This window comes from Talpa europaea (genome assembly GCF_964194135.1).
Source record: "Talpa europaea genome assembly, chromosome: 4".
Taxonomy (NCBI): Eukaryota; Metazoa; Chordata; class Mammalia; order Eulipotyphla; family Talpidae; genus Talpa; species Talpa europaea.
The window spans coordinates 41798794-41808374 of NC_140070.1; the positions used below are offsets into that span (position 1 = coordinate 41798794).

Sequence of the window (9581 nt, forward strand, 5' to 3'; positions counted from 1 at the left end):
ATCTTTGGTGAATCCTCTCACCCCTGCACCTCTGGCCTATACCCCAGACCTTACACACACAGACACACAGACACATAGACACACACACACACAATATCGGTTCCTCTTCAAAGCAAATCTTTATTTTTCTGGGCATAATTTCCCCCATGTATATAATTAAGGACTCAGACTAAACATTTTCTGATATCTGCATTCTAAATTCAATGCCACCATGAAGCTTCAGCGTGAGTTAGGGAAGCTGGGAAAGTTGGATTCAGCATACCTTGATTTGAGTTTTGGTTTTATCATTTAATCATTGTTTGAGAAAAGTTTTTAGCCTTTCTTGCCCCAGTTTCCTCATCTCAGAAACTGAATCATAAACATAATACATAACTTAATTACATCCATGTGAGGTGAAATGAGATGACAGATGTGAAAACTGTAAAGTCCAAAGCTCAGCATAAATGTGTTTTATTACTATAATTATGATGACGGAAACATAAATAAACAGTGTCAAACAACATTTACTTCTTTTTAAGACTGTGAATCTGTGGTTTCCTAATCTTCACAGCCACCGTATGGGAGTGTTCAGGGAATATCACCATTTCTCTGAGGAGGAAACTGAGGCAGAGAATATAAAATGACATAACTGACAAAAGAGGTCATACAACTGGTTGGTGGCAAAAGACAATTAGGCTCCAGACCACAGCTTTGCTTCTTGATCAGTTCTAATCCTAAAAGCTTGATGTGAAGAACATTATAGATTAGAATATGTCCACAGATGGTGGTTAGTTCTACTCCTAAAGCTTCTTCAGTATTATTCTAAATTGAAAAAAAAACCTGTATTTTGGAGGTAAAATGATTCCAAATGATTCATGCATTCACAATCCTCCAGCAAAATCATGGTTTTAAAATTTGCCCTAAAAATCAGATGTTAAAAGAAATCAGAATGACATCCAAATAGAAACTCTATGCAAAGAGAAATTCTGGAAGGGAAATGTTTAAACATACTGCTCCAAAAATCTAAGGAAGGAAGAAAGCAAAGCAAAACTGTGTTTAACTGTTTTTGTGTGTAAACTGTTTTTGTAAGTATGTGACCTTAACCTCTGTGAAGTCCATCCTATTCCTCCCTCTCCCCTCCCTGCAAACCCTTGGGGAAAATGTCGGTGTTTCAATTGATCAAAGAGGCACACAAAGCCTGCACTTACAACAGATAAGATTCTGTGGTGGAATTTCAAAAGCAGCAGGCAACAATTTAATTAGCTTTAAGTCAATAAATCTCCAGAACCTCAACAAGTTAGTAAACCAGAAACCTCTCTAGTAATTATCAGAAAAAGATTATTCCCATAGATCCTTGATGCCTAACACTAGGCAATGCCCAACATGGAATATTTATAATTTTCTGACGATGACTAACAATGAAGAATGGCATTAAAATGCATCAGAGCTAATTCTGCCAGAATCCTTGACTTAGCAAGAACTCATACAAAAGGATAAACACACCCAGGAAGATCCCAACTGACACACGGTCAAAGGAGAGACAATTAACAAAATAATTTCACAGACGCTTTGAAAATTTTTTTCTCAAAAAAGGGAGTGCATGAATATTTTATGTAGGAAAATGTTAATCTTGGTGGGAGCAGGTCAAGCTGTGTTAGTCCTATACATGTTATATATAACTACTCATTATATATAATTCTCTCACTTGAATAATTCCTCACACTTAGCAGTCTCTGAATCTGCCCCCCAATCTCATTTATGATGCTAAACTGCATTGGGATAAAAGGTGATTTTTAGCTTCAATGAAAGTACCCTGATTTGAGAATCTGTAAGAATTTTGATCTAAGAATCTGAGACAAGCATTGTAACAAGCATCCCAGGTACCCTTCAAGGATACAGAGTACCCCCTGAACCCACTCTGTGCTGTATAGTTCAAGTCCAGCAGAAACACCTCAGTGCTTTAGGGCTTGCCCCTTGCTACCTATGGAAAGTAGAAGGGAGGATTTCTTAAAGGATTTCTCCTTGCAAAATCTTAACAATAACCTCCAAATTTCAGGAGTGGCTGGTGGCATGTTGTTTTTCCTGTATTCTTTTAGGATTATTCTTACCACCTTATACGTTTAGGTTTTACACACTAGTCTTGCTGATCTAGATTAGATTTGGGCCTGAGTGATAGAAAATATAAAATAATAGCTTCTTGAATGAGATAGAAGAGACAGGAGGTGGTAAAGGGCAGGTGTGATGGATCCCAGTAACCCAAAGGCCCCCTGTCCTGTGACTCTGTAGTACCCAGCCTCAGCCTCAGGCTGCGGCCAAAAGGCATGTTCCAGGCAGTAGGATGGAGGGAAAGACAAGGAAAAGAAATGGGGTGCAAGACACACGGTGCCTTTGGAGAAAGGGTCACTGTGATGGTTCTAAACTATAGCCACACTTTCTGCCCTTGGGCACCACCAAGTAAGCATCGTTACTCCCCTTCCACGGCCATCATGTCTAAGTCAGATTCTCCCAAGGAGCTGGAGTAGCTGTGGAAACTCTTCATTGAAGGTTTAAGCTCTGAAACAACCGATGAGGGTCTGAGAAGCCATTCTGAGTAACTGGGATCGCTCTGTCTATGTGTTAATGAGAGATCCAAACACCAAGTGACCAGAGGCTTTGGGCTTGCCACTTACGCCATGTTGGAGGAGGTGGCTGCAGCCATGAATGCAAAGACACACAGGTGGGTGAAATAGTGGTGGATCCAAAGAGAGTTGTGTCAAGCAAAGATTCTCAAAGACCCATGTAGCTGTGAAAAAGATTTTTGTTTGTGTCATTAAAGAAGACACTGAAGAACATCACCTGAGAGATTATTTTAAGCAGTTTGGGAAAATTGAAGTGATTGAAACATGGCTGATCAAGGCAGAGGCAAGAAGAGAGACTTCGCTTTTGTGACTTTTGATGACCGAACATGACTCTGTAGACAAGACTGTCGTTCAGAAATACCATACTGTGAATGGCCACACCTGTGAAGTGAGGAAAATCCTATCTAAGCAAGAGATGGCCAGTGCTTCATCCAGCCAAAGAAGTCAAAGTGGTTCTGGAAACTTTGGTGGTGGTAATGGAGGTGGTTTTAATGGTAATGACAACTTTGTTCATGGAGGAAACCTCAGTGGTTGAGGTGGCTTTGGTGGCATCCATGTGGTGGATAGGGTGGCAGTGGGGATGGCTATCATGGATCTGGTAATGATGGAAGCAGTTTTGGTGGTGGTGGAAGCTACTATAATTTTGGCAGTTACAATCTTCAAATTTGGACTCCTGAAAGGAAACTTTGGAGGCAAAAGGTCTAGCAGAAGCTGGTGGAGGCTAATACTTCCCAAACCACAAAACCAAGGTGGTTCAGCAGCTGCAGTAGCTACGGCGGTGGCAGGGAACAAAGTTTAGTAGCAAAGAGAGCCAGAAAGTGAGAGAACTACAGGTTACAACAGATTTGTGAACCTCGCTAAGCATAGGCGTGGTGGCAGGGTCTTATTGCTGCAAAGAAGACATGTTTCAGACAATTCTCATGCTTATGGGCAAAAAATTCAAGCACTGTATTTGTGAATAATTGTATAACAGGTTATTTTAATTTCTGTTCTGTGGAAAGTGGAAAGCATTCCAACAGAGCATTTTAATGTAGATTTTTTTTTTTTTTTTTTTACCCATGCTGTTGATTGCTAAATGTAATTGTCTGGTCATGACATTGAATAAATGTGTCTTTTTTAAAAATGTGCTTTGTAAAGTTAGCCTACTCTGAAGCCATCTTGGTCAACTATCCCAAAAATGTGAAGGTGGAATTCCTTCAGGGTAGTGCCAGCTTCCATTTGAAATTTATTTATAACCTGTTTGGGCTGAGAAGCCATTGTTTGAAGAAATCTTGGTAGTTGACTGCCAGTTATTGTGTTGTGACTTGGAGTTCACCATTAAAAGTGTCACCCAAGCAGAGTTATGGAGTTTATTTGGTTATTAATGATTATTGGCATTTCCTGTACAATATATCTAAGTTGAATTATTGTAGCAGATAAAATCACAGATGGGACTGGAGCCAGTGTGTCATCCATTATCATGTGTAATCAATAAAGGATTTAATATCTTCTTGAAAAAAATTTGAAATATAGGCACAAATCCCTTGACACTGCCATCAAGTGGGGGTGTATATGTTCTCTCCCCTTAAAGCTGGCTCCACCTTTGGGAAGTGACAGTGATGTGTGATTTTCCAGGTAGTGAAAATGGGGAAGGGAGTGAGGAACTTCAGAGAGGGACCCTGGGCAGCTGTTCCAAGATTCATTCTTAGAAGCAAAGAGAAAGTACCTAATATTTTATGAATAGCTATTTTTTTTTTAATTTGGCCAAATGAAGAGGAATATTATATGAAATCTTATGTGTTTTTGATGACAAAATTTCAGCAAAGTAACAAGACTTCATAAATAAAAAGCACTTATTTCACAGGAAAATATTTATGCAAATTTTAGTAGCCCTGCTCTTACCTTTAGGTTTAAAATACATGGATAAGGTCTGAACTAGGGTTCACTTAGAAAACCATGGATTGAGTGCCATCGAAAGGGCACTGCTGGGAATACTCTTCCCAAACTAGGGACATGCTGGCAAATGCATCCAAGGCAGAGTTCCCTTCTTCAAGGAACTCATGACACACCAATGCAATGTTGCCATACAAAGTGATAAGTGACATTTCAAAGAGGTAACATATATCCTGCTATGGAGCCCTGAGGGAGGGCAGTGCACTTGACAAAGCAAAAGATGAACCTCCAAAGATCACGGACCTTGAAGGACCTCCTCTTAGCAATTTCCAAACAGTCCTTGTCCTTGGAGTTGCTGTTCCTCCTATTTTCTTCAGTCCCTTTACCCATGTCTACCTTTGTCTTACTTCAACTACCTTAGCTTAGCAAGTGGCAGTGAGAAAACTATTTCCATCAATGTGATTGTTTGGTATCACAAGGTACTTATGTCTGCTGATGCAGGTAGAATCACTGCAGTACAAATAGTTTAAGAACAAAACCTATTAAATCAACTAGCATGAACACGTAGCAAGGGCTGGAGGTCAAATTGCTCCCATCCCACTATGTTCAAGAAAGCTGTTGATAGGCATTTGCCTCCCCACCTGTTGGTTCTAATGGCTAAGAGAGCTTCAAGAATACACTTTATGGGGCCTCCCCGGTGGCGCAGCGGTTGAGCGCTGGGTTGCGAAGCTGCCTGCGGCCTCGGCGGCACAGGTTCGATCCCCGGCTGCTCCCCGGCCACCGGAGGAGGGTCCCACATGGCGCGCAGACCTCTCCTGCCGCCCGCTGCTCCCCTCAGCAGTGTACTTCGGTCCTTCTGCCTGCTCTGCTCCCCGCTCTGGCTCTGGTGAATTCTCTCACCCTCCCATGCTTCTGACTGTACCCAGTGCATGTATAAACAAAACAAACAAACAAACAAATAAATAAATAAAAACATGCCTCTATTAAAAAAAAAAATTTAAAAAAAAAAAAAAGAATACACTTTATGAATGCATTTTCTTGCAATCAGAAAATGAGTTGTTCTCCTAAGCACTTTAAAATCAGATGGGCCCTTTTCCTCCTTGCTAGTATAGAAAGGGTAAAACTTAGCTTTTATTCTTTTGGGATCTCCAGCTGGGCCTGAGAATTAAACAGACATAAGTTAATGGGCAAAAAGCATAAAATTTTGCTTTTGGATATAATAGACATCTCCACAAGAAAATGAAGATTCAAAAAAGTGGCAAAGAGAGATGCTTTTATGCTAACTTGAACAATAGGGGCAATTGTGGAAAAGAAACTAAAATATACAGGGCAGCTAGAGGACAATGAGAGTTGCTTTAACAAAGAGTTTGTATGGAACTCTCTCGAACTTGACTCCTCATCTCTGGTTATAGGAATGTTCTGGTATAGGAGGGGCATCTTTCACACTGAGCTTTAGCTCCTACTTTCAGAAAGAGGAGTGAGAACACACTTCTCGCAGCTGAAATCTTTCAAGTGTCTTTAGTTCCAAATAATCATAATCGTTATGCCACAGTGACATAGTTTATCTAGTAATCAGCTTGTTTATGCTAGTAGGTCACCCAAGGTAGGTGGCAAATGAGGCTGAATCCCAGCCCTCGCTCATGCACTATACCTGCACCTCTGTGTGGTTCTGAGTCTTTCTGCAGGAATTCATAGCTGCTCCTTCTGCATTCTGTCCTGCACTTCAGGACAGAACCCTTTAGGGGTTCATTTATGACACAGCACCCTGACTTTCACATTGAGCAGATCTGAAGAGGCTGGTATATCCCTGGCTTGTCACCAAGTGCCTTGCTTCCTTTACCATGTTGAAAACGCTCCTAGCTTTCATCTTACATCTGCCAAACTAGGTTTTCTTTTCAACTTGGTAGCTATTTCTCCCAATATTTTGCCAAAACTTGTTGAGGGATTATAGTCACTTTTTTTACATGTTGTTTTGTCAAACTAGATTGTTCCTTTTAACCAATGAGCAATGTTTTCTTCATATATATTATTTTTTACATTTTTTCTATTATTTCTACTGTTGTTTCCATTGTAATTGAGCGCTTCTTCAAAACAGCACTTTTTAACAGTTTTTTGAATCTATTATATGGAAATATTGGAGTTAATCATCTCATCAAAATACCTCAATACAAAATGTAAACATAGAAGCAGTAGAACAATTACTACTGCCAAGGACAAAACCTGACACAAATGTTGGGGCATAGCTGTTACTGCCATCTGTCGGTGGTAGCAGAGTTTCTGCTCCAGAAAGTAGTTTTGCTTCTATCTGTGATGGCTTGTCAGTTACAGCTTTGTAACTATAAGAATTTCCATATATAACTATAGGCATGTTTTACAAGACACACTGGAGTGTGAGCCACTGTTGTATAAGTACTTAATTGTTTGCATTCACTGTGCTTAAGTAGACACACTGTCAATTTTAAAATAATTGCATTTTTGTAAAAAGAACATTATAGTAGCTGAATGTGTCTTGAAAATTTTGTTAACACACTTAAACCACTATCCTAGTCAAATTTCGATCTATTCTTTTTTTATATACTTAAAGAAGATTCCACACCATATATAGTAAATAATTTCTGGATTAACTTTCAGTGAAAAGGTATTTTTTTTCCTGATTATTATTTGCCTCTTTTGATGTTACAATGTAAGCTCATTTTCTTCATTTTGAATGTAATGAGGTCCGTATTTCTTCTAAGAGCCTCTCCTGAGTACCACATATTTCTGGTTTAACAATTCCTTGCTGTGAGTTCCTTTCCCATGGGAGTTTTTGCCCTTTCTTTGCTGTGCTCCCCTCTGGACCTGAAACATATGTGTCACACATTTTAAGTCCTGTTAGTGAGAGTATTTGTCACTCTTGCCTCCTCTTATTTGCTTGCAAGTTCCATCAAGGCCACAGTTTTTTAATCCCCAGCGGCACCTACCTCATTGCCTTGACAGGTAAGGATTTAATAAATATTCACAAAAGGAAATAAGTCCCTAACTATTTCCTCACAGCCTTATGTTCCATTTACTCTTCATCTTTCTGGGTCTCTTTTAATCTTTCTCTAAGCTCTACAAAAGCTCTTCAGAAGTGGAGTAGACCAAGTTGTTTATTTTGATGATGATAGCTATTTCTAATTTGATCAGTGTCACTCCACAGTGAGCACCAGTGACTATTCCTTTTAACAATACTTCCACTGAAATTGGGTGCTTAAAAGTTTATATTCAGGGGCCTCCCTCATGGCTTAGGGCTTAAATGTCAATGCTATCACTGCTATGGCCTGAGTTTGATCCCCAGCCAGGGAGATAACCCACAAAATGCGCACTCCACTGCTGCTCCTCTTCAAAGTGTATTTCAGTAAATCCACCTGTTCTGCTCCCCACTCTGTCTCTGGTGAATCCTCTTACCCTCCTGCACTTCTAGCCTACACCCCATTTCTTCTAAGCAAAAATAAAAATAAATGTTTGTTTACAAATAGCACCTTCTATGTTTTACCCAAGAATCCTGCCTGACACTCTCACCCAGATCTCTTGTTTTGTTTTTCTAACCCATTTGGTGCCTTACCTTAGTTTCCACTCATTAACTGGCCCCTGGGATTGCTGGTCCGGTTTAGAATGTTTATTTTGGCTCTGACTTTGCATTCCTAGGGGACTTGACTTTCATATTTACCTGTCTGTACATTGCATCACAACTTTCAGCAATGGAAGACTCATTCCTCTGTCTCCTCCCAACCCACAGATGGAATGAAGGGCTTCACCAGTCTCACCTGACCCAGAAAGGCAATTGCAAAAGACTCCTCTAAGAGAAAATTATACCTCCATTCCCTCCACCAATGGACATGGTTGCTCCTTCAGTGTTTGGAAGAAGTAGGAGGATTGAGTCGGTTCTATCTCCTACGTGAACTATAGTACCTACTTAAGCTTTTATCTTAAATATAGTTCTGGACTTTAGAAGCAAGTGTAACAATCCAAGGTGAAATGTTGACTATTAGGGGTACAAGATGTCTGGAGCTGGTGTGAGTCACACCTTCCTTGGGAGTGCAATCGCCCCAAATCCACCTCAGCGGTTCCTTATTCTCACCTTTTCCTTCCTCTGCTCCTGAGTCACTGTCCCGTAAATGTTTCTATTTTCAAAAGACTTTCCTGGTTGCCATAGGAGTACATAGGTTCGGGAGAATATACATATTTTGGTCTATTTTGGTGTGATTTTTGTATTTTGGTAGCAAAATCTGCATTTGCTTTAAGCAGTGATGATTCTTTACTTTTTCCTTCTGGTTTCTGTAGAGAACTGTCCTAGGGGTGCCTCTGCTCCCACACCAGCCTTAGCGTCACTTGGATGATTACCTGGGAGATTCTGGCTCACTCAAGTAGACAGGCTCCCCAGAAATAAAGACAAGGAGGGGAATAGTGAATAAGTTGCACTTAACTTAGGAAAGGCTTAAATTAGATGTTAAAAAGCAAAATAAATGGTATCTTGAATTTTAATTGAGATCAGTTGAGGTTCTATTCCTTTAAACCTTGACAGAAGGAAATGCCAGGAACCTCAGATAAGCAAAACCTGCTGCTGCTGTGGTTAACAGTCAGCCGCTTAATCGCTATGGCAGATCTTTTGAAATTTAACGAAACTTTTAAGGCTAGTGTTTGAGCTTGTGTTAAAATAATACATCTTTTGGTCTTCTTTCTAAGAGTCTGACCGGAGCTCCCAAAACCTTTGTAAGTGATAAAGATGCTGCAGCATTTTTTTGTTCTAATATTTGGCCTTTGATCCCAGTTCCTGATACTGAGCTCCTAAATCCCTTGGGATTTCCAGGGTAGTAAGAACTTCTTTTCTTCTGATGAGGCAATTCTTGGTGGATTCTTGGATAGCTTCTGGATGGAGACTGGTCAACAGAAAAAACAATCCATGGTTAAAGTATGAAGTTTTCACCTGGCACCCCATGAAGGATGGGGAGAAGGGCCCAAATTTTAGCTAAAAATCAACTGGCCTATATGATGAAGGCGCTGTAAAAGTCCCTAAACTCTACAAGAATTTCCATGTTGGTGAACTCACCAAGAGGCTGGGCAGTGACAAAGCCTAATTCTATGGGGAGAGAA

At 40.2% G+C, this 9581-nt stretch overlaps 1 pseudogene across 1 annotated transcript; it reads left to right on the forward strand.

Annotated features, from left to right (window-relative positions):
• The first annotated feature begins 2465 nt into the window (after positions 1–2465).
• On the forward strand, positions 2466–3396 carry LOC311170211 (heterogeneous nuclear ribonucleoprotein A1-like 3; annotated as a pseudogene). The gene has a single exon. The product of its transcript is annotated as a heterogeneous nuclear ribonucleoprotein A1-like 3 (transcript).
• Positions 3397–9581: the final 6185 nt, after the last annotated feature.